At 39.6% G+C, this 26,388-nt stretch overlaps 1 protein-coding gene across 1 annotated transcript in view; it reads left to right on the plus strand.

The window, feature by feature from the left end:
• Positions 1-26,388, plus strand: part of heca (headcase) — a 530,564-nt gene that overhangs the window by 302,413 nt on the left and 201,763 nt on the right. The window lies entirely within an intron of this gene.

The following is a 26,388-nucleotide window of genomic DNA, read 5'->3' on the forward strand; positions in this document are numbered from 1 at the left end:
ACACAAAAGGGAAGCAAAAGGCGCCTTTAAATACTTTGCATGGGACTGAATGGGCTCTAGTCGCGTGAGATATGGTTGGAGATTTCGGGACCTCGAAATGTCTTCCTTGATTTCACCTGTTCGCTTTTCTCCTCTTTTCTGCTCTTCAAGCCTTCACTGTATATTGGGTATTCAGCCCGAAGGCTGGTTGGATCCTCAACAGGTTCACCATTAGCTGTCTCAGATGGCCTAGGTGTCACTGAAGAGGCGTAGTAGGGACATGAGGAGTGAGGTAGTTTCCCGTTGCTTTCCTCACTGAGCCAGAAGTTGCCATTGCACATCAGTCTGCCAAGCCCACTGAAATGCGTGCACCAACCGACCCTACGAGCGACATTTTCATACCATTCATAGCAGGGACTGGCTGCATAAGGAATGGCATTACTAGCGTCACTCATACTTCAGCCACTTTCATATTGTCAAAGCCAAGAATAAGACAGAGACAGATCAATGAAAGTAACAAAGTTGCTCTAGCCTATACCAGAAGACGTAGTGCACTCTAAACACTACATCTTGCCAGCAAAGGCATACAAGCCTTCACTGTCCGAGCAAATTCCCCTCTTTCCTTCTGTTGTAGAGATAAGGAACTACTAAGGTTGCCCCAGTTCATTGGAAGTCTCTTGGATAGCAAGCCAGCTCAGCAAGTAGTTTGGCTGCTCAGCAGATGCAGTACGTGCTAGATTCGCGAGCGAGCGCATTCGCCGGGGCTATTCACCTCTCCATTTGAAGGTCACCCGTACAACTTAAAAATAGCAGCCCCAGCTTTACTGATAACAAGTAGTGTGTGACGTCACCGTTGCAAGGCCCCGCCCGGCTATGGCACTTGCGAAACTTGTTGCTACCCTTTGTCATCATGACAGTCGCTCGTGTGAAGTAGGCCTAGATATTATCTGGAGTTCTTCCTCGATAATATTCAAGTAAAGACCTCAATAAAATTGTCAAATACCAGCTTAAAATGAGATACACATTCGGAATTAGTATACACCCAAACAAAAGTATGAAATACCAACTTAAATAAGATTTTTGAATTAACGCCTCGTGTATAGTATGTGTATGTTCAGTCCTCAAGCTGAAGGCTGTTTGGATCCTCAACAGTTCCACCATTAGTTGTTATAGATGGCCTAGGCATCACTGAAGAGGCGTACTAGGGACATGAGGAGTGAAGTAGTTTCCCATTGCTTTCCTCATTAGGCCAGAAGTGGCTATTACATATCATATCAGTGTGATACATCAGCCACTTTCATATTGTCAAAGCCAAGGATAAGACTGAGGCGGATCAGTTGAGGGTAACAACATTGCTCTAGCCCATACCAGAAGACATAGTGCACTGTAAACACTAGGTTTCGCCAGCAAGAGCATAGTAAACGCCTCAACAAAAGTATGAAATACTACCGATAAAAGCATCCGGGAGATAGTGGGTTCGAACCCCACTGTCGACAGCCCTGAAGATGCTTTTCCGTTGTTTCCCATTTTCACACCAGGCAAATGCTGGGGCTGTACCTTAATTAAGGCCACGGCCGCTTCCTTCCCAGTCCTAGGCCTTTCCCATCGTCGCCCTAAGACCTATCTGTGTCGGTGCGACGTAAAGCAAATAGCAATAAAAGCTACCGATAAAAAATATACTCTGAATTATAAAAGACCTTAACCAATTAATTAAATACTAATTTGAAAATAAGATATCCCAAATCAGTACACACTTCAACAAAGGTGTTAATAACAAATTCAAAATAATATTTACTGAATTAACCCTAGCAATACCAAGGTATTTTTGTCCCCGTATTACCAACAGGGGTGGCGAAGGAGCCCAACTTAATTTGTTGTAAACATTTGTTTACTTTGGATATTGTATATTATTAACTCGTAAAGTTTTAAAAAATATCAACGACTACATGTTGTAACTATAATTCCGATCTTATAGACATAATTAGCCTTTGCTGGCAGGACCTAGTGTTTACAGTGCACTATGTCTTCTGGTATGGGCTAGAGCAATTTTGTTACTTTCATTGATCTGTCTCTGTCTTTTCCTTGGCTTTGACACTATGAAAGTGACTGAGGTATGAGCGATGCTAGTAATGCCATTCCTTCTGCAGCCAGTCCCTGCTATGAATGGTGTGAAAATGTTGCTCATAGGGTTGGTTGGTGCATGCATTTCAGTGGGCTTGGCAGACTGATATGTAATAGCAACTTCTGGCTCGGTGAGGAAAGCAACGGGAAACTACCTCACTCCTCATTTCCCTAGTACTCCTCTTCAGTGATGCGTAGGCCATCTATGACAGCTGATGGCAGAGCTGTTGAGGATCCAGTCAGCCTTAGGGCTGAAGACTGAACATACATACATACATACATACATACATACATACATACATAGACAATCATTTGTTACATAATGCAAACTAAAATGGATTTTACAAATAGACCCGTATTTGTCTTCACAAAATCTTATTCTGAATTTTCAGAAATCTTGCACAAATTATAGAATTTTTTAACTGTGTTTTCCACGCACGCGCGTGTTTGAAACCCTTTGAGCGCGTGATAATAGACTTTTCCCAGGTTACTTTTCACCTGTTGCAATTATTTCAGGTACAAGTGGGGTTGGATCAGTTCACCAATGTGTGATTGTAACCTGGAAGAACAGACGATTGAGCACCTGGTTTATCTGAATGGCTGAGAAGGATGGACTTTAAAGTTTGATCCTGCCTTGTGTATACATATTGTATAAAATCACCATACGATTAAATATATAAAACTTTTCACCTCCTTTGACTGAACCAAATTGCAGCATATATGGCATCCACAACATGTTTCTGACTGTGATGGAGGTCTTGGTACTTCTAAAGAACACTTATGCATCCTCCAACAGTGCAGTTAGTGGCCATGGAGAAAGTATAAATAGACGATTCCTAAGCCGGAAAGAAAAATATTGCGGTGATTTGAATGGTTTCCTCTCCAGGTTGGGAAGTTTAAGAGGAAAACTGCGTAAGCATTCAGCCTATTCGTACAGTGTCAATAATTTATTGCCAGTTGGTCTACAGTGAGCATTCACGGCCAACGGTATTCTGTAAAAAAAATTATTTAATTTTCAGACATCCTTACATCATTCATTTTTTTCAAATCGACCTGTTGTACTGGAGGGAAAGCTGGGTGAACTCAGGATAACTTATTCATGGACTATAAGTAGCAGATCTGAAAGTATCGAGATGACGACATTTTGTCTCGCAAGAGTTCTTTTACACACCGTACCACTAAATCTACCGACACGAGGCTGACGTATTTGAGCACCTTAAGATACCACCGGACTGAGCCAGGATCGAACCTGTCAAGTTGGGCTCAGAAGGCCAGCGCTCTACCGTCTGAGTTACTCAGCCCGACGAATAGCGTAGAGGATGGATACCCAATTGTACTTCCTCTTAAAACAATAATCACCACCACTAATATGCTGAGAATATCAGCCTTTACAAGAGGAAACAGGTGGTAGGGAAGACATCTGAGATAGCTGAATGTGAAAAAGAAATTACCATACCGGTGTATTTTGTAAGTACTCACGCCATGGTTCATAGGATTCCAGTGCTGTGGGAGAATAAGGTCATGGTATGGGAAGGGTATTCCCGGACAAGGCTGAAGATAAAAGAAGGGAGATATTCAGAGAATGTGTGAATAAACAATCCTTAAATGGTAGCAATATAGAAATGATTTTCATTCACTCAATTCAAGTTTCGGTGTCAAGTCTTTAAATCTACACCCGAAATTGTCTCAGAAGTTCCATACACAAGATTTGTGCGGTGGATCGAGAAGGCAGTGACTGATGATGTTCGCGAGTAATTATCTTGCTCAAGTTTTGCTATATAATAGAGGTTCGTAATCGTTACATTAGTGTAAGAGTGATCAGAAGTAAATATTTAGATCACCTACTACATTCTTGTAAATAAGATACCTGACATTATATCCGTAGTCTTTGTGAGAAGTGAAGAACTATACAGATAACCTAAAACCCTTTGTTGACCCACTCAAAATGGCCACCTTTGTTGATAGAGGTCGGCATCTATCGAATTCAATGAATGAAAAAAATCAATGATATTTTTCCTCAACAGACACCAAGTAAGCCAACAAATAATAATAACAACACCGTAAATAACCCTCCACATCCTAACAGTGCATCAGGTAACCAAATGACAACCGTTACAAGTAGGCCTAGTAACGAACGTAATTCAAGGTTAAGCTATTCTGCTGCAATACAGTCGTACCCCTCCAAAGAACACGCTATTGTAATCGAATCTCATGACGGGATCAGTATCAAGGATTATGTACTAGCTATAGGTAAACTTACAACTCCTAGCAACATTCGGTTTGTTTCACGTATATCGAACGGAAGGATATGCATCTTTCTCTCTAGTAAGAAAAATGTCGAAGATCTGATACTGACAAACCCTAAGATCTTAATAAACAATGTATCACTGGAAATACGATCCCATCTAACAAAACACAAGCGTATTATATTATCCAACGTCTGTCCTGTGATCCCAAACTATGTTATTGAAGAGGAATTGTTAAAACTCGGTGCGAAAATCATGTCTAGGTTTGTCAATTCCAGGATTCTCCCACATTTTAAGCTTTCGAAGACAAATGTACATTTAAAATGAAGACTTTGATTAACTCCCCGAATCCTTTCATCTCGAATACACGGTACAAACTACTGGATTTACCTATCATCCGACTCACCCACTTGTTTTCTTTGCCATACCGAAGGACATCTGGCCAAAGGTTGTCCTAACAACGTATCACTTCCAAAAGATTAATCATCTTCGAATCATTTTCCTCAGCTCCAAGAGATATCACAAAAGTCAGAGGTGGAAAACCCCAAAACAGACATCGGTACTTCTAGCTCTCTCCCAAAAGATAGGCCTATTCAAGAAGCCACTTCACTGACCAACCCTGACTTAGCACTTAGCCAAGTCTGTAATGATCCTCCCTCCTCCAGAATTCAAATTGAGAGAGAAATTGCAGCACCTATGGAAACACACGCAACCCCTACAACAGTGAATTTTCCTGGATGTAAAAGGCCAATTTCACTAGCTAGTAGTGAAACAACTAATCCAAAACCTCCTGATAGCAACAAATCCATACTGGCCTCTCCTGAACAAATCGAAAGCCGTAAGACAAATCACACTTCCAAGAAACCCAAGACAGACCCGCAAAAATCAATAAGTGATATGCTCCTGCCAGTAAAACAAGTTCTGGAAGACGACCCATCACTATTCCCCCTCAGCTACCTACAGCTCCGAACCTTCTTTGAAAATACAGTTGCTGACAAGGACATATCAGCAAATGCTTCAAACTACACACAAGACATAGAAGGTCTTGCCAAAAGCCCTTCAAAAACTCTATCCTTACTATACCGAAAAAAGCATAAAAAAGAAAAGCACTCGAATAGTAAAAAAAACCTACTGAAATCCGCCAGTCAAAGTGAAGACCCAATGCACATCAATGTAACGCCAGACTATTCCGGTGACGACAATTCCTTCCCAGTATAATAATGGAGATAAACCTCCCTCTGCTTTTGATCATTATTATGACAACATTACTCGAATGGAATATTAACAGTTATCGATCACAGTTAGAATATCTACAACTCCTAATAAATAAACACCAACCATCTGTTATCTGTCTCCAAGAAACAAACTTTCAGAACGACTCTGCTGCCAATCTAAGACTCTACAGTGTCTACCACAAAAATAGAACTAATGTGAATCATGCGAGTGGAGGAGTAGCTTCTTATATCAAAAACAATATATATGCTAAAGAAATTACTGTTAACACTAATTTGGAAGCTGTAGCAATTTCATTCCATCTACCACCGTCTCTATGTATCTGCAATGTTTATATTCCAAACAGTTATTTGTTTCAAGGTGACAATCTACGAAACTTTATCCACCAACTACCTAAACCATTCATCCTAGTAGGTGACTTCAACAGCCACAACACGTTATGGGGTAGCCGTAGTTCTGATGCAAGAGGAAAAGAGATAGAAAAGATACTTGATGAATTTAATTTAACTATAATGAACTCTACTGTTCCAACTCGCTTTGACTTAACCCACGGCACCTGTAGTAGCATATACCTAACCATCTGCACACCGGACATAGCAACCCTTTTCAACTGGTCTGTTTATTCAACACTCCAAGGAACCACTTCCCGATACTAATCAATAATGAAAACTCTTCTGTCAACTCCTCGTTTATTAACAACTCTAAATGGAACTTAAATAAGGCAGATTGGACGAAATTTAGGCAGACAGCCAATAATCACTTAAAAGACTTAACCCCTCCAAATGATTTCCCTTCTAAGCACATAAATACCATTGTTCAAGATTTCACAGAAGTTCTTGTTAAATCTGCGGACATCAGTGTTCCAAAAGTAATCTCAAATTCCTTTAAGACAACAGTACCTTGGTGGAATGACACTTGTAAGGAGGCTATTAAGAATAAGAATCACGCCTTCTACCTCTACAAAAGAAAACCCACACCTGAAAATAAAGCCCAATTTCAGAAATGTAGAGCAATCGCTCGAAAAGAAATTAAACTCAGCAAAAAGAATTCATGGCTATCATTTGTCTCCTCGCTAAGTTCCCAAACCCCACAAAAGGAAATGTGGAATAAACTTCAAAGAATAAAAGGCAAATATAATCACTTCTACATTACTTCCCTCAGAAAGTCGGTTGATGGAATCTTCATAAACAAACCTCAAAACATCGCTGATAAATTAGCTGACACATTTGCCGAAATCTCTAGTGACAAAAATTATGATCCCGAATTTCTCCATGCAAAGAAATCCAGTGAATCCGTTGATCTAAGGAAAGTCATCTCTGACCCAAACTATAATCTAAACGATGCTTTTCAACTACAGGAAATAAGTACTGAACTTGACAAATGTGGCAAATCTAGTCCTGACCCGGATACGGTCCCTTATGAATTTCTAAAACATCTTCCACTAAATGCAATAAATTATCATCTGGCCATTTTCAACCACATATGGAGCTCTAAGAATTTTCCTGATCAATGGCGAAATGACATTGTAGTTCCAATACCCAAACCAGGGAAAGACAACTCAATTGCAGAAAATTATCGCCCTATTGCTTTAACTAATGCGATGTGTAAACTCATGGAGAAAATAGTTAACAAAAGATTACGCTGGTATCTCGAGCACATAAATTTCTTCAGTAATGTGCAAAACGGGTTCCGTAAAGCACACTCCACAACAGACACTTCGATAAGTCTGGAATCTGAAATACAGGAAGCGTTCCTCAATAACCAATACCTAATAGCAGTCAGTTTAGATATTAATAAGGCATATGACATGGTATGGAAAGACTATGTAATCAAAGTACTAATGACACATAATATATCTGGAAATATCCTATATTTCATTTATAATTTTCTCCAAATTCGCCGTATTCAAGTTAGAGTAAATGGAATGCTGTCAAAGGCAGTAGTAATCAACAATGGAGTCCCACAAGGATCAGTTATCAGTGTAACACTGTTTCTTGTGGCAATTAATGATACAGTCTCTAACATCCACTCACCAGTTAAGTGATTGCCTTTTTGCTGACGATTTGATAATCTTCTGCCCAGGTAAAAACATTACGACGACCCAACTTCTATTACAAGAATCAATTGTAAATATTCAAAACTGGACTAAAACCACAGGGTTCAAATTTTCTAAAACTAAAACCAAATGTATTCTCTTCTCCAAAAATAAACATACCATCCCTAACCCTGAATTATATATGGAAGACCATAAAATTGAATCAGTTAAAACTATTAAAATTCTAGGACTTCTATTTGATAACAAGCTCACCTGGACCCCATACCTTAAAAATCATACAGACGAGTGTCAAAGAAGAATGAATATCATGAAAATTATCTCAGCAAAAAACTGGGGAGCAGATTACTATGTCCTAATGAACACATACAGAGCCACAATCAAGAGCCAAACTGGATTATGGCAGTATAGTATATTGTTCTGCCAGACCATCTACTCTTAAGATCCTTGATACCATCCAATCTTCAACTCTTCGAATTGCCATAGGAGCCCATCGCACTAGCCCCATAGCTAGTATAGAGATTAAAGCCAACGAACCACCACTTGAAATCAGACGTAAACAGCTGAGTTTGACATACGCACTCAAGATAGCTGGCACAAGTAACCAATACTTGAAAAAACACCTACTTTCAAAGAGACATAAAGGAAAACTAACTGGATCTCAACCCCAACCCTTTAACTTCAGAATATACAATCTTCTCAAAGAACTAAACCTCAGCCTTCTACCCATTTTATTTCCACACAACTCACTAGATACCCCTCCATGGAAAGCTCATTTACCTCCAATCAACTGGGAACTGAACAACAATCTTAAAGCTCAAACTGACACAGCGAAATCCGAACAGTTATTTAATGAAATTTGTAACAGATACTCATCATATAGTACAATTTATACTGATGGATCAAAATTCAATGAGAGAAATGGTTGTGCAGTGAAATATAAAGACTATAGTAAGCTATACAGATTACCAGATCTTTTCACAGTTTTTACAAGTGAACTGTATGCTCTTAAACAGGCCATGATTCATATTTCAAGAGCAAGCTACAATAACTCATTCATAATATTCTCTGATTCCAAAAGCGCATTAACTTCAATACAAAATCCATCAACAACACACCTCCTTGTTAAAGAAATTCAAATGCTGTACCACAAGATCAAGATTGCAGGAAAAAATGTTATTTTTATGTGGGTATCATCTCACAGAGGAATACCAGGCAACGAATCAGCTGATCAAGCATCAAAAGAGGCTACTAGTCTTCCAATCAACGACCGTCAAATTGCCACGCCACATTCTCATATCATCGCTTATATCAAAATCAAACTACATGAACAATTGAAAATGAACTAGCTTAAAACTTCCACTAGCAACCTCCAAAAAATTTAAATGATATCTACGAGAACATATCCTCTCCAAAACCTCACCAGACATGAACAAGTCTTAAATCTCCCGACTAAGGATAGGACACACGAAGATCACCCACAACTATCTCCTAGAAAAGAAACAACCTCCCACCTGCAGTAAATGTAACTGCTCTCTCACTGTCAAGCATATCTCAGAATGTCAACTGTATGACCATTGGCGCCAACACCACAACATACCTAAGGAAATGGAACTGACACTGTCTTCTCCAGCACTGAGTCATCAAGTCATCAACTTCCTCAAGGACACTGGCTTGCACTCCAAAATCTAATTACATTATACTTATTTATTTTTTCCTTTACATTTTTATAATTACAATATTATTATTATTATTATTATTATTATTATTATTATTATTATTATTATTATTATTATTATTATCATTACTATTATTCTGTAATCATATGTAAGAGTCGCGATAAGACCTTGGAGTTAAAGCGACTATAAACAACCCTAATAAAAATATTTAAAAAAAGATTTGTGTGCAAGAAATTGTCTCGAGTGAAGCACTATGCCACGCTGAAACATACGTAAAAGTAAAAGTACGATGGTATATGCCAACTATTTCTTTAATTCACATCTACTGTATCATAGGCAACATTACAAATGTTATTGGCTTTACGTCGCATTAACTACTTTTTACGGTTTTCGAAGACGCCGAAGTGCCGGAATGTAGTCCCGCACGAGTGTTTTTTTACGTACCAGTAATTCTACGGACACGAGGCTGACGTATCCGAGCACCTTCAAATACCACCGGACTGAACCAGGATCGAACTTGCCAAGTCGGGATCAGAAGTCCAGCGCCTCAATCGTCTGAGCCACTCAGCCCGTCGGGGCAATATTACACAATTGCAATTGAACTCACAAAAACTGATAATTTAGTACTTTAAGATATTTATTGTATGTCAACTGCATTCTTCTGATTCATAGCTGTCAACAAGGACATAGGCAAAGAATTACCTGGCACAGAATCGGAAGATTTGGAAAATGCATTCTACAAGAGCTGACACGTAAATTAAACGTGACACTGCGAAGGTAAGGACGAGACTTGATTAACATACCAACTAACTACCATGATTTGCTACGTATTAAACAATTTCAAATTTTCTTTTGGCTATCTATTGCATATGTCCACTTTATAATAGAGATTCCCCGAGGATGTTCATCAAGTCTAATACAAACTTTGCAGCGCCTGCAACAATTGTGAGGTCCACATGCATGGATATTTCTAGACAAGCTATCGTTCAGAAAAGACCCTCACATAATATTTCGAAGAGTCGGCATTTGTGTCGTTAATTTTACTGATACGTAAACGTCCTAACATAACTCTGATATTCACTTCATTGCGGAGGTAATTATTATGCCGTTAACATAATAAATCGGAATTAAGATAATTAAAAAACGATATTCTGATGTCTAAAACTCTTTCGGTAAGTGATTTATGAGTTAAGTTATATTAACAACGCATGATGATATGCAGAAGATTCTTTCTTTCTTTCTTTCTTAATCTGCTTACCCTCCAGGGTTGGCTTTTCCCTCGGACTCAGCGAGGGATCCCACCTCTACCGCCTCAAGGGCAGTGTCATGAAGCGTAAGACATTGGGTCGGAGATACAACTGGGTAGAATGACCAGTACCTCGCCCAGGCGGCCTCAGCTGGTATTCTGAACAGGGGCCTTGTGAGAGACTGGAAGGGATAGACAACGAAGGGGGAAAGAAGCGGCCGTGGCCTTAAGTTAGGTACCATCCCAGCATTTGCCAGGAGAAGTAGGGGGAAATCAAGGAAAACAACTTCCAGGATGGCTGAGGTGGGAATCGAACCCACCTCTACTCAGTTGACCTCCCGAGGCTGAGTGGACCCCGTTCCAGCCCTCGTGCCACTTTTCAAACTGCGTGGCAGAGCCGGGAATCGAACCCTGGCCTCCGGGGGTGGCAGCTAATTACACTAACCACTACACCTTAGAGGCGGACTGCAGAAGATTCACATTTTTAAAAAGCTGTAGTTGAAATCGGCTCTCTTTGACCATCATACTGCAGTGCACGAAAACCGAATAAGGTAGAGCTGAATACCAAAATGCTGCACTAGTAACAGGGAGGGCACGACAAGGCATACCTCAAGGGTCTTACATATTCATACTTCTATTTACGAACAATGCACAATAGGAGCCGTGCACTACGCCACCCAAATCATCAAGTTCCAAGTCACGAGACGTTCAATTCACAGACCATACCTGAGCTGGGAGTCTCTTTCTCCTTTGGTCAGGAACATAACACAAGACAAACATACATCATTATTCTCTGTCATCCCTTCCAGGGTTTAGTCTGTAAGTCTCTCTGAATTAAATATGAATCTCCAAAATCCTCTACTTGCAACAAACTCAGCGACCTCGCTTAGTTATACTCGTTCGTTTTTCATTCTCACCACAGTCGTTCAGTTCTCACTCTGCTTCTCTTACCATCCATGGCCGAATCCATTATTCTCTTAGGTATCTTATACTTTTCACATGATCCCATCACTTCAGTTGCATTATATGCACGGTTTCATCTATCCAGCTCAGACCAAATTTACCATTACCATCGGGGTTGGAAGGAAGCAAGAGTTGACCAGTGGAAGTCAGATAGGAAAGATAAAAGTAAGGAGCCTGATACAAATAAATGGAAGCAGCATCAGACTTCGCTAGGGGGCTCGTGGGGGGTTTCCTTTAACCTCTTCGTACATGAATTATTTTTAAATGTCATAAAAATATTTTTTTTTCAGTTTTTTAGTTACCTTTGGCCTTTTGGAACACAAAAATATTAATTTTTAATTTTCCGGTGCCTAACTTCAGTAAATACAGATGTGGCGTCATATGGCACCTCCATGCAATAAGGGGTTATATATAAAAAGAAGACTCTTACCTAGGAAACGTGTATTTTATTCTAAATAATACAGTTAAACAATCATGATAATAAACCTATAGTAAATAATAAAGAAACATTAATTTTTTTTTCATTTCAATTCTCCTTCTACTTCTGTTGCTGCAAATCCTTCCTTTCGAGTTTCAAAAGTATCGTTCTTCAGATGCTGCTAATTTCAATAATACCGGGAGATAGTTGGTTCGAACCCCACTGCTGTCGGCAGCCCTGAAGATGGTTTTCTGTGGTTTCCCATTTTCACACCACTTGCCGCAATATGTGATTGATTCATGTGACATCACAGGTCCATCATCAGTTTCCATTTGTATCTATGCTGGTAGCTTCAACACTTTCACTGTTGTTACACTGATATTATTATATGCTCCAACTCATCATTAGAAACCAGTTCATCACCTGACAGGCTACACTCATCAGCTTCAGATACTAAGGGGATGTCATCTTCGCTCCGCAATTGACGTAAATACGTCTAAATTTCCTCTGGAGACAACATATTAAAGTTAAAGCCACCTAAAATAAACAAGTAAAATATGTTTAGTCATACAACCTTAAAATATAGGCGGGAACTTCTGTTTACCATAACTGCATGAAGGTGTAATATACCACCACGTACATTTATAGACATACACTATTTTCAGTATAACATAAAATACTATTATTATTTCCGCTGCCTTTAATTCTCTATATAGATGAAAAAAAAAATGTAGCAAAAATACGAATTGTTTGTGTTGCGAAGCAGGTGCAAACTACCTTGGCAACAGTCACCATCAAGGAATATATCTCAGTTGGTAACAGTGGAGGGAAACCATGACTGATTCAACATATCATTGTTAAACACAATAATGCACTCTTTAACTTCGAGTAACAGAACTCAAATGTTGCGACAATGACTTGCTTGACTGAATTGATCTAAGTATCTAAGAGCTTACACAAGAAGAGGTCAAGCCATCTTTTGCAGCAGGCACTGGATATCGTGAATGTCTTCTATCGCTTCCACCCACAAGGCGATCTCAGCGTACTCTGTATAAAGCCCAAACGTAGAAGACACCTCCTCAGTCAACACCATGAAGAATTTCAGGAGGTTCCATATGGCTTCTGTAGAATACCGTTTCTCTTCTGGGATGCCAGAAAATTACTCCTTGTACTCCTGTCGTTCTGTTGTGTGCTGCGATTGCGGTCCATTTCGCAGATATAATGTATGAGTCAGATGACAAGGAAATGCTCTGAGGGTGGGTTGATACGATGTTACATAATGTGGAGATGATTGCTAACGGATGCACGCAGAGTCTTGTCTGGGTAAGCGAGGCGTGATGCGGTTGACCTTGGCCCAAGTAGTAAACAGGTGACGTCAGCTCAGTGCACACATTCTGTAAAACTGCAGCATTGTGACCTTGCTTGCCTTCGTTACAATAATTTAGAAATAACTCTGGCTGGCTCCTTGGATGGTAAGCGTTGTTGTGTAATTACTAATTGTCTACAGTATGAATTGCTTCATGTTTCTTAGGCGTATGTGTAAGTTGGCTTAATTAAGTGCTCTCTCTGCCCGAAGGCTGATTGAATCCCCAACAGATCGCCATACAGTACACTTGTTATAGAAAGCTCAGACGTCGCTGAAGTACCGGTCAAGGAAAAGGAGATGAGAAGTGATTTGTCACTGTCTAAAGAAGTTAACTGAATTCTTTTTTATTTAATTTATTTTCCGGGTTGAACCGTGTTGTACACATATCACGTACAGTTTTTCTTTTGTTTACAATTTGTTTTGCCTCGCATCGACACATTTAGATCTTATGGCGACGACGGGATAGGAAAGAGCCAGGAATGGGAAGCAAATGGCCGGTGGCCTTCATTTAGTACGTTTACATGGGGATTGAGATCGATTTGAGTACACTTACCGTATTGAATACGATCCCCGTTTACATGTAGTAGGCTATTTGAGTATCGTATTGAATCCGCCAGGCAACATCGACGTATACGAACGATGCACAATTGTAGTAAAATCGATATAACCTCTTAGAATTTAAAAACGCCAAAGCAGAAGAAGTCCGGGAGATAACTTTCAGTTTTGAAAATATGTGTAGTATTCCAAATGTAATTGGTGCAATAGATGGAACGCACATTCCAATTTTACCGGGGCCGATGACCTTCGATGTTAGGCCCCTTAAAACAACAAGCATCATCATCATTATCATCACCAATATTACCCCCAACAGAAGGTTATCGTGATTTTGTTAATTGCAAGGGCTGGCCATCTTATTATATGATTGCATTTGCTGATCATGTATACAGGTAAATATATTTACTGGCTTATTATATTTGTTATTTGGACATAACTTTGATGATGATGATTTCGTCAGAACAAACATGGAGTGTGTGCGGAGTCGTTTTCAATACGATCTCAATACTATCCGCGTTTACATGGAACTCGATTCGAACCGAGTACGATGCGATCCCAGATTTTACCGTATCGACCTTGAGACTCAATCCGAACCGAGTCCCCGTTTACATGGCGTTTTCAATACGGGAAGTGTACTCAGATCGATCTGAATCCTGCATGTAAACTTACTAATTAAGGTGCAGTTCCAGCATTTGCCTGGCATGAAAATGGGAAACCATCTTCAGGGCTGCCGACAGTGGGGTTCGAACCCACTGTGACCCAAACCGTGCAGCCACTCGCTCGGTATTTTTGAAATAATTGCACATTTTTCTTTATATAAAGTTTTGCTTTTCAGTGTTCAATCTGCAAGCCTCTGTATATGTATACATATGTGTGAATAATAATAATATTCATAATCATAATAATAATAATAATAATCATCATCATCATCATGGTCTCCGCTACCGTGTGCAGACATTCGATTTGACGCCATCTGGCTGTCTGCTCGTCAATTTCGACGTTCTGTTTTACTCTAGGCCCACTAGATGGCAGATAGAGTAAATCTCTCTTGGGCGTCTATGGCTGAGATTTAATGAATTTTGTCGGGTAAACACCAAATGTGTCACCAGAGATCATTTACATGTCGACATCGTACGACATGGGAGTGTCGAATGGACTTTTTTCCGCCCTTCAAAAATCCGACTACCTCTGCCGGGTTTGAACCCGCTATCTTGGGATCTGATACTCAAACACTGATCCACAGAGGCAGCTACATTTGTGTGAAGTACGGTGCTGCTCTTACTCGTGCATAGCCCCGGTGAGAATTTCTCGAACGGTTAGGGACCGCTGGTGGATTGTATAATTCTAGCCGCCTGAGCACAAGGAAGGCCACGACTCGGAATATGTCCGAGATGCCCTCTCTCGTCCCATAGCAACTGGTATTCCGACTCACAGGACCACTTAATAGGCTACTCAGCCGTTGCCGATGGTTCACGAACTAGGACGTGCCGACAGTAATTCACAGTACGAATCTTTACTTATGGGAACATATAAATAAATATGGACAGCTGGACAACATAAAACAATACGAATGTTTGATAAATCTAAATGTGAAGTCTTTGAATGATCTCTACATTGTTCATGTTAGAAGATAAGGTTCGAAGGAACGAACGAGGCTTATTTCCTAGAAGTATTGAGCTGTGAAAGACAGCCCCTACTGCAAGCAAGACAAGCCAGGATAGGACACACATACACACACTGAATGTAAACAAGGGAGATAAAAATAACTGTGCGGAGCAGAGGTGGGTTCGCGTGCCCTCACTAGCACTGCCTGCTCGATCACGCAACGGCTGGTCCGGTCAGTGGGCCCAAGGGCAAATGCGTCACGTACTCACAACTTCCTGACTGCCGCACGACTGTGTCACTGAACACACCTTTCTAACGCTCCACTGTTTTCATTACATCCGTCCTCTTCATCTTTGTTACTGTCCTGGATGTACAAGGAACATCCTCACGGGGTTACATCAACCGTGCAAATTGTTGAGGAGTGCAAAGTAGTGAAATGGTGATCAAAAAGTTTTAGAGGCAAAGCGAGATATGTGGAATGGTGGCAAAAAACGATTGAATTCAGAATCATAGGCTCATTTTTAGGTCTGCTTGTGAGGTCGATGACAATTTTGTACGTACGTCTCGTTGGCTGACCGGTCAGCATAGTGACTCGGGTTCGATTCAAGGCGAGGCCGGGTATTTTAGCCTCTAGACTTAATGCAGACGTTCATTTTCACGAAAAAAAAAAGAAAACATCATTCTCACAAACCACAACGGAAACACGCAATAGTGAATACAATCCCTGTCCTAGAGGTGGTGTCAGGAAGGGCATCCGGCCGTAAAACGGGACTTAATCCGCATGTGTTGCCGACCCCAAGTGATCAGGAAAAGGTCAGGAACAGGAAGAAGTTGACGATTTTGTGCAAAAGTAGTGGAAACAGAAATACGGTACTGTTAATTTTGCACTAATAAAAAAGGCTGATTGGATCCTCAAATAGCACCACCAAAGGTTATGGAAACAGCAAAAACAAGTGGCGGCGCCAAAATGACGCGTGCTAGGCAAGATGGGTAATGAAGCAGTTTGCCATTGCTTTCCTCACTTGGCCAGAAAGTGCTATTGCAGCACAAATTTTCCCGCGAGCAACACCCTTCATAACAGACACACTAGTCATGTATTTATTCAGCTCTACCCATACCCCAGCAGAAGTGCTGCATCCATTAAGAAATGGCAACACGCACAATAACATCAAAATAAATTACTATGATTACTTCACGAGAAAAAGGTCGCCTTATCTAAACTTATTGTGCTTTGTGTCCTAATCATGAAACCTACTATCTTGGAATTTGAAAATAAATCTTGCAAGTATAATATGAAAATGTTCATTTTCTAGATTCAACTCATGTTTGTAGGTTAATGATTAATTATACAAACTTTTATAACTTTTCGTGCAGATGGAGTTCATTTTAGTTAGCATATCGCTTTCTGTCTTGCTGCTTCGCTCATAGGCTAACGTTACCTCCGAAACATCGACGCCACATTTCCCTCCATCCCCATCCCACCACAACCACAGTAATGATTTGTTTTTTGCGTACGTTCAACAGCGTTTGACGCAGGTTTGTCAAAAGAATGGAAAAACACATATCGTCTGTCCTTTTATCAGCTGTCGAGAAACTTTGATCGAGCGGCCGTGTGGGAAATTCATTTTGCTAGTCGGCCTGTTCTAAAGGTTGGCAGTACCTGCACATTTTGTTGGCCATTTCACTCTAAGGCCATCCCTTTGCGAGTGTAGAATGTAAAGCCCGTTATAGCCGCCGAGATCTACGTATCGCGTAGGATATACTAGACATTTGTACGTACAGTAGTTGCTTTCCGGTCGGCTGACCCGACTTCAACTCCCGGCTCTGCCACGAACAGTGTGCTCAGCCGCAAGTAACTCAAATTAGAAACTAGGTTTAGAACCCACTCTCAGCTATGAAAATCTGAAGCAGGTCAGAGAAAAATGTGCTCCTGGGACCCTTAAAAGTGAATGCGCTTCCTATTGAAAATGAAGCTTACCAGGTACATTTAGGGAAAAAAATAAAAACCAACATGCCGCAACAGCCCGGAAGATGGTTTTCCGTGGTTTCCGATTTTCACACCAGGCAAATGCCGGGGCTGTACCTTAATTAAGGCCACGGTCGCTTCCTTCCAATTCCTAGACCTTTCCTGTCCCATCGTCGCCATAAGACCTATCTGTGTCGGTGCGACGTAAAGCAAATAGCTAAATTAACTTTCCTATAAAACTGTTCATATGCTTTTTCTTCTTAACTCTAAGCAGTTTACCAGGAAACTCAAGTTGCATATTATAACCATATTATTATTATAATGAAAAGTAGATTAACGCAGATTATGTCAGGACATGGAACATTTTGATCATATTTTGATAGGTTTAGAATCAGTATCCAGAAGGCCTGCTTTTGTACCTGTGAAATGTCACAAACTGTTTATAATATTTTATTTGCCTTTCCCATTCTTTAAGATGTGAATGAGTAATTCACTTAAAAAGGGGGGAGACCTAGCTCAGCACGGGGAAAATATGCCAATATTCACGATTGTTATATATGCTACAAACGTTGTTGACAAATGCTGCACATATCCCAGGATTGGCATGCTTAAGAACAATTAGAAGCAACTTCAGTAATGTGAAAATTCTAATTATAACATTTAAAAATAAAATGTTCAAAATTTCCCGCCTTTTTAACAATATATCACGGTTTCCTTCATATCTCTCTTGGTGATTCACGGATAATTATGATTTTTTCAGAGTTTGCTGCCATAGTGTTGTACTACAATCTGTACCTCATTCAGATCAATAGGATTTAAATTCGAATTTATTTAAAAGCTATAAATATTCTGACATTATTGAAGTTGCTTCTGGTTGGCAGAAAGCATGCCAATACTGGGATATGTGCAGCAATTGTCAACAACAATTGTAGCATATTTAACAATCGAATGAATATTAACCTATTTTTTTCCTTTGTTAAGCTGGGTCTCCCCCCCTTATATGTGTGATATACAATATCAAACTCCTTTTACTTCTTTATTTAAAAGAAGTTGCTGTTCTAATGCTTTTGCTAAATTTCTCCATTTTTTTATTTTACAAATCGTCCCTCTTTTAAATTGTAGTTATTTTATGTATTAATCTAGTTTTGTTGGCCGGCTCCATGGCCAAATTGTTAGCGTGCTGGCCTTTAGTCATAGGGCCTTCCGTTCAATTCTCAGCAGGGTCGGGAATTTTGACCATCATTGGTTATTTTCGCTGGCACGGGGGCTGTGTGTATGTGTCGTCTTCATCATCATTTCAACCTCATTATGACTCGCAGGTCGCCTACAGGAGTCAAATCAAATGACCTGCATCTGGTGAGCCGAACATTTCACCGGACCCTCCCGGCACTAAAAGCCATATGCCATTTAATTTCATCTAGTTTTGTTAGGCCTATATATAGCCCTAATATACCATGTGTAAAATAGGGTTTGTAATTTGACAATAATAATAATTATCATTATTATTTCTATAGAAAAAACAAATTTATGACAAATATAAAAAAATGCTCCAGTATTTCTAGTAACAAAAATTGATCGAATAAAGAAGGTAAAGAAATTCAAATATTTCGTAGAAACAATTCAAGAAAATGATTTGGAAAAATCCTCTGTAGAAGAAAGGATACACAGCTGGAAAAAGCGTACGGTATAACTAGGAATATCTACAACAAAACGTGTTCTAAAAACCTCAGAATGCAATACTACAACACAGTAGTCAAACGCGTGTGAATGTCTAGTACTTAATTACAAGCTGAATAAATTATAAGTACTGGCTCCATGGCTAAATGGTTAAGAGTGCTGGCCCTTGGTCACAGGGGTCCCGGGTTCGATTCCCGGTGGGGTCGGGAATTTTAACCATCATTGGTTACTTTCGCTGGCACGGGGGCTGGGTGTATGTGTCGTCTTCATCACCATTTCATCCTCATCACGACGCGCAGGTCGCCTACATGCGTCAAATCAAAAGACCTGCACCTGGCGAGCCGAACATATCTTCGGACACTCCCGGCACTAAAAGCCATACGCCATTTCATTTCATTACTGGAAAGAAAAATTATCCGGAAAATACTCGGCCTGCTAAGAACTACAGAACTCTGGAAATCAATACGTAATGATGAAATATACCGAACAGATACAATGCGAAAGAGGGGATTGATGTTTTTTTGAAATATTTATACAGAATAGATGACAGCAGGCTAACCAAACAGATCTTCGAATGTCTTTGGAACAAGAAGTCTACAACAACCTGGATTCATAAACAAAGAAACAACGTAAGGGAAGAAGAAGCAACATAGAGAGAGAAAGATATATATTTTTAGAAAGAAAGAGAGTGTTAATAATGGAAGGATTCCAAGGTCGCGATGGAAAGGAAACAGGCTCAAAAGGAGAGGAAAAGGAGGCATAGTGAGCAGATGGACTATTGGAAGAGGAAGAAGGAACAACAAAGGATGAAGCATTGAAATTGTCTCATGGTCCCTAGAAGACCCTAACGGAGAAAGGATAAATAAATAAATAAATAAATAAATAAATAAATAAATAAATAAATAATAATATTAATAATAATAATAATAATAATAATAATAATAATAATAATAATAATATGGCCTCTTGTCGGTATTCTAGTGTTTTATATGAGCTGACATTCTATGTTGCTGGTCCCGCGGATAGGGATAGCGTGCCTGCCTCCACAGGGTTCGATTCCCGGCCAGGTCAGAGATTTTTACCTGGACCTGAAAATTGGTTCTAGACCCCGGTTTAGAAAACCAAGAATAACGGCCGAGAATATTCGTCACACTGACCATGCTTCACCTCATTATCTGCAGGCCTTCGGGCAGAGCAGTGGTCGCTTGGTAGGCCAAGGCCCTTTAGGGCTGTTGTGCCAGTTGGGTGGGGTGGGGGGTTTAGACATTCCATGTTGATACCTCAGAAGGGATTTTTTTTTTTTTGCTAGGGGCTTTACGTCGCGCCGACACAGATAGGTCTTATGGCGACGATGGGATAGGAAAGGCCTAGGAGTTGGAAGGAAGCGACCGTGGCCTTAATTCAGAAGGGATTTTGTTCTTTGCAAGTAGTTTGGGGTAATCCCTAGTCAGGTGCTGATTTTTTTGCTAGTTGCTTTACGTCGCACCCTATGCTGATTTACATAGATAACATCAGTACTTTTAGTTCTAATCTACCTTAGCTCGCTTTCGTTCCCATTCTCTCTAAAACTTGACATTACTGTAGTTTCTAGTTCCTAACATCATGCCTCACACCTGATTTCAGAACTTTACACACTGTGGATGTATGGTATAGAGTTTAGGCCTCCGGTCCCATGATCGTACGTTCAAAACGACGGCGGTCGTAGGATTTTTGAAGGGAAGGTAAATAGTTCATTCGACACTCCATGTCGTACGATGTCGGCATGTAAAAGATCTCCCGTGACACATTCGGTGTTTATCCGTTAGAATTAATTTTCAGACACAGATCATCCAACAGAGTTTTGGTTTGTTTGCTATCTGGTAGGGAAGAGAACGTACAATTTGGCACAATTAAAATTATCAAAATATGACCAACACAATAAAAAAGATAAAATATGCATGTATATGTCTTAAAAAAAATAAGGCTAATTATGCTGGGAAACACCCAATTCCTACTTTATTCCAACAAACAGCCGAAACAAAGACGGGAAAATATATGGCATTTCCTAAACATCCGAACTCTTCTTATAAATGTTCTGTGGTGGCTATTTCTGATTATCCCACTTTTGACTTTTCACCAGTCAGAAAATACGAATCAGTTGTGTTGTGGAGCATAGTATAGCCGATCCACGCTCAAAAGTTACCATGGCTACATGATGAGTGGTGCGGTTTAGCTTTGTCGTAAAGTGAAGTAGCTCTTCATTTGCTATTGTTCGTAATCCTATTTTAATTTGTCCAAGTGGCGGATCGAGGGGCGTATTATTTCCTTCCATCATCGTAATTAGCACTCCATTCCAAACGAGTTTTATTAATAATTCCTCTTACTGGGAAATATTCACAGCCTTGTCCAAGATCGATATCTCAGCCCTTCCACAATCCATGAACACTGCGGCGTCTGTGAGGGATTCATCTTTCCTCTTTTGTTCAGTTCGTTCTTATCTTGGATGTAGTCGCGATGTGACTGGCTTCACCCCATTGAATGTCTCAACAGCACTCTATAATCGGCAAATCTCCTGAATGGGAAATTCAAGCTCGATTAAATGAAATAAGATCGGAGAAAAAGCGAGGTATTTTATTTATAATAAATATTGCTTCCTTGGCTGAATGGCAGCATCATGGCCTTCGATTCAAAAGGCACCGGCTTCAATTTCCGATCGGGCTGGAGATTTTAACTACCAGTACGTGTGAAAAATTTCTCTGGCTCGGGAATTGGAGGTTTGTGTTCGCATTAATACACATTGTTCATCAACACGCTACCAACCGCCACAAAAACAGGCATTAGTGAATAAATACCTCCTCGTAGGGTTGGCAACAAGAAGGGCATCCGACCGTAAAACTGGGCCAGATGTATGTATGTATGTATGTATGTATGTATGTATGTATGTATGTATTGTACCGGGAAATGATTATGGGGCCAGAGCATGGGAAGGATCTCAGGTAGTGTGCGGTTACTTATTGGAGCAGGTACAGAGAAGGATATTTTCGCAGGGCGAATAATAGATGGCAAAATCTTTTTGACAGTATTTATTGAAATGTTCATGTAAATTACCCTGCATTGAATTGTCAAAATTAAATTTTCAGTCAATCTTTTCAAAATGCAAAAATGAAACATCGGCGCTGTTATATTCTGAGACATCAATCCACTTGATGTTAAAAATCTCCAAAAGGAATGCCAGTTTTCTGAGATCATAAACACCTTACAATTCATCTAGGATCTCTTATATAGCTTTAAATTCCAAAATAACACTTTGTACATAGTACTTCATTGCACAAAACCCAAGTCCATCACTTGTGATGCAAACCTATAGTTTTTCTAAGATTTTTAAACATAATATTAACACACACTTCCATTAATAAAAAGTTTTCAATCACTTGCTGTATACTCCTACAGTTCATCTAAATCGATTTTATAAGGAAATAAAATCGTGCACTTGCTTTATGGCAAACTCTATAGTTCGTCTAAGTGAAATGACTTCAATTTATAAAATATTTTAAAGAGAAATCTACAGTTCAAAACAAGACACCGAGTCTTCTAGAATTATTAGGAATAGTAAAATTCATACGAAGCACTTTTCTGTTGACGAATGTAGCACTATAAATGATTGAGTGCTTTGTTAAAAGTCAGTTAGTGTCTAAGTGGAATTACTCACTCAAAAAATATATGAAAAACACATCACCTGTAATCTGCTTATAAGAATTGATGAAGTACTGTCCTGCGGCTTGGTGACTGGAACTTTCTGCAGCGTGCAGCCAAGACTCGAACTCATCACCAGCAGCGTGACATGTCCATTCCATGAAGACACCACGTTATTATCCCTCGTCGAAATCACGATCATTCCCTCGCTGGATACCACGATTGAAGAAACCACGTTTAATCCCACGCTGGAAATGACGTTCTATGCAGTGTAATATAACGACACTTCGCCAAGATTTCCGATGTTCTTTTTAAAGAAAAATGTTGAAACACGGAAAGTTCAATTGGCACAATATAATGGGTTGTAGAACTCTTAATTATCATTAAGATTGGTATTTTACACTGACACAAGTCTTAATGCACAGTTTGTATTCTCACTTTTGTTTTACGATGTTAAATACGTGACTCAGAATATCACAGTCTATGCTATAGTATGATTCATAAGTCAAGTTAATGCATAATGACCTACAGTCGTTTTCAAAAATGGAAAACACAGTCTTTCACTCACAGTTTATAGAATAAGAATTGAACACTGTCACAGTTCATAATAGTCACTGATTATGTCTTAGGTTCACTCGTAGAATAATCAATACAGTCCATGAAACACTCGAGAAAATGCCATTAATATCACACCTAAAACAGTCTCTGGAATAATAATGTTCATAGATTAAGAAGTTTTTATGACTGAATTTGCATGACACGAGTTCGTATGACCTAATATTGCCATAAAAAGTCCTTAACATTCAGTTAGTTTTCAGGGTAATAATCGAAAGTTCGAGAAAATACGTAAAAAATCACATTTAGTCCTATTATTTGTTGAATATTTAGTAGAATAGTATTTCAAACAGTTCATAATCGTACTAGTATACGAGAAATGCGTCTCAGAATTAATTAAATTGTCATAAATTGGAAGTTCAGTTTATCACACACAATGTCCTAGTATGCTGTTACAGTCAATGACAAAGTTCAAAATTACGAGAGATTGACAAAGTCCACAATACCGTCAACTGGTAGACTAAGCACTTGAATACTTCAATGCACAATACACTCGCAAATCTTACACAGTGACGATTTGGCCGGAGAAAATTTTATAACATTTCACACGCCTCGACGCGGCTTAAACTTCACTTGCGACGTCCTCGCACAATTTCAAAGTTCTAGAGTGTAACTTTTATGTCTCTCGCGAAGCGCGACGAAGCATACTGACGTCTTGTCATGATCGTAGAGTTTAAGATACACTGACTATACCCTCGATTCGTCGACCTATTTATATCCGGCTGGGAGCCGCATTCTGAGTCAGGTGACAGAGGGGTGATAATACTTCCCAAACTTCAACTCGTCATATCTTTGAAACCACTAGACAGATTAGTCTCAAATTTGCAGGGTTGTACTTTTAAAATGTGAGCTACAATTTGGTGTTAGTCTCATATTTATTGGTCCGCTCGTCGAGAAGCTTAAAAATAGATTCGAGACGTTTCTACGGGGAGGTGAGCTACAAGCAGTGCTGCGTCACTCGACCTTGCCCAACTCATGCTGTCTTCCTCACGCAGTGCAGTAGGAACGAGAACATTCTCTCGCACAGCTGTTCGTACGTCGTAACTTAGCCGTTCGCTCATGAATAAAGATTTTATAGCTCATATGTGCCAGGGCCTAGGCCTTCCTGGTACAGTATGTATGTATATAAAGTATATACTGTTAACCCCGAGAAATTTGGTTTAAAGGTGAAGCATAAGAATAGGAAGTTCATTATCAGGCCAGAGTCAGTGTTAAAACGCGCTTAAATTTCACGGTGAATTTAAATTTACACATCGTAAGCAGTGGCTGAACTTGAACGTGTAAGTTTAGCTGGTGAAAATGATGGCCAATATGCCTTGTCCGAACGATCGTGCTGCTTAGGAAAAGCTCTTTTCGAAAAATAAAAATCTAGTAAAAGAAAAATTTGAAACAAGAATACTGTATAAAAGACACCTAGCAATTTGGTGATGATTGTTTGGCGCCTATTTTATTAGCAGGTTTTTAAAGTTGAAACTTGTCGAGACACGCTTAAAAGACCGGTATTTATTTTGTTCGAACCATGTTTAAAAAAATAAAAGCAAGCGCTGAAAACGATATTAATTTGCATCAATCAGCGAACAATGAAACCAAAATTTTGGTGTGTATTTCACTAAGGTTACACAGTCAGTTTAGTGTCTGTTCGGCTTTAAACTCGACTCTCCAAACTTTTGAGAGTAGTAAGTATCTCTTATTTGGTACACACAATTCTGACGTGGATTTAGTTCAGTTTTATGACCGTTTGGACGTTCGTGTGCACATTCTGGGTAAACGGCTCGACAAAATATCTTGGAACTCGCTATTTAAGTTCATGTGTATCAGGAGAGTGCGCTAGGCCATGTATTATTTGATCAGCTACAGTGGCGAGCAATAGTAAGGAGACTAAACCATGAAGGTGCCTTCATTTCATCAAAACATTGAACGAGTAAGTCAGTTCACATACCTTGGGAGCACCATAACAGACATTCTGCACCCTGAAAAAAGAGATCAGGCGCCGTATTGAGATTTCTAGATTAGCTTTCCAAAAGATGAGGCCATTCTTTTGTAATGATAATCTAAACCACAAACTCAGCCAAAAGCTGCTGAAATGCTTCATCCAGTCAGTACTGCATTATGGAGTAGAGAGCTGGACTATCAAAGCTCCCTGCATGAAGAGATTAGAGGCCTTTGAAATATGGTTACACTGGGGAATGCTCAGCACGAGCTGACAGACATCACCAGAGCTAGGAAAACAGCTTATTTAGGCCATGTTCTACGAGGTGGGAAGTACGGGCTTTTACATCTGATATTACAAGGCAAGCGAGGAGCTGCGAGACCACGGATGTCGACTCCAAAGCATCAAAGACTGGACTTGCATGAACAGCATCGAACCACTCTTCAAATTAGCTAAGGAAAGGGGTGCTTTCTCCAAAGTGATCGCCAACGTCTGGGCTACCGGATGTGGCACTAGAAGAAGAAGAAGAAGAAGAAGAATATGATGTATTGATGAAATATCATCTATATATTAAAAATATTTCTGAAAACTAAAGTCAGTCAGGCCGGCCATTCTATCCGGTCGATTTCCTTCATGTTTTTTTTTTTAACTGAAAGGTATTCATGCACAGATTTGTCATCAGGTACTATAAATCACTTAACTTCCGCCTTCCTCAAATTATTTGATTTTATCAATTTTTTGTCTCTTTTGAAGCAATCATATCTTTCACCTCACGAATAATAATAATAATAATAATAATAATAATAATAATAATAATAATAATAATGAGGTACGGAGTTCGTTTTGGCCTCAGAACACTCAGTGGATCAGGCTCTTTAATTTCAGCTCTTAACTATTCAAATTGGTTGATTCTGAGGAAAGTTATGAGTGCACATTCAATTTGACGTCTCATTTCTTCAACATTTTTTCTCATTGAACCAATCATATCTTTCATTCTAATTGAGGTACGCAGTTCGTTTTGGTCTAAAAACACTCAGTGGATCAAGCGCTTTCTTTTGAGGTAA

This window comes from Anabrus simplex, chromosome 8, assembly GCF_040414725.1.
Source record: "Anabrus simplex isolate iqAnaSimp1 chromosome 8, ASM4041472v1, whole genome shotgun sequence".
Taxonomy (NCBI): Eukaryota; Metazoa; Arthropoda; class Insecta; order Orthoptera; family Tettigoniidae; genus Anabrus; species Anabrus simplex.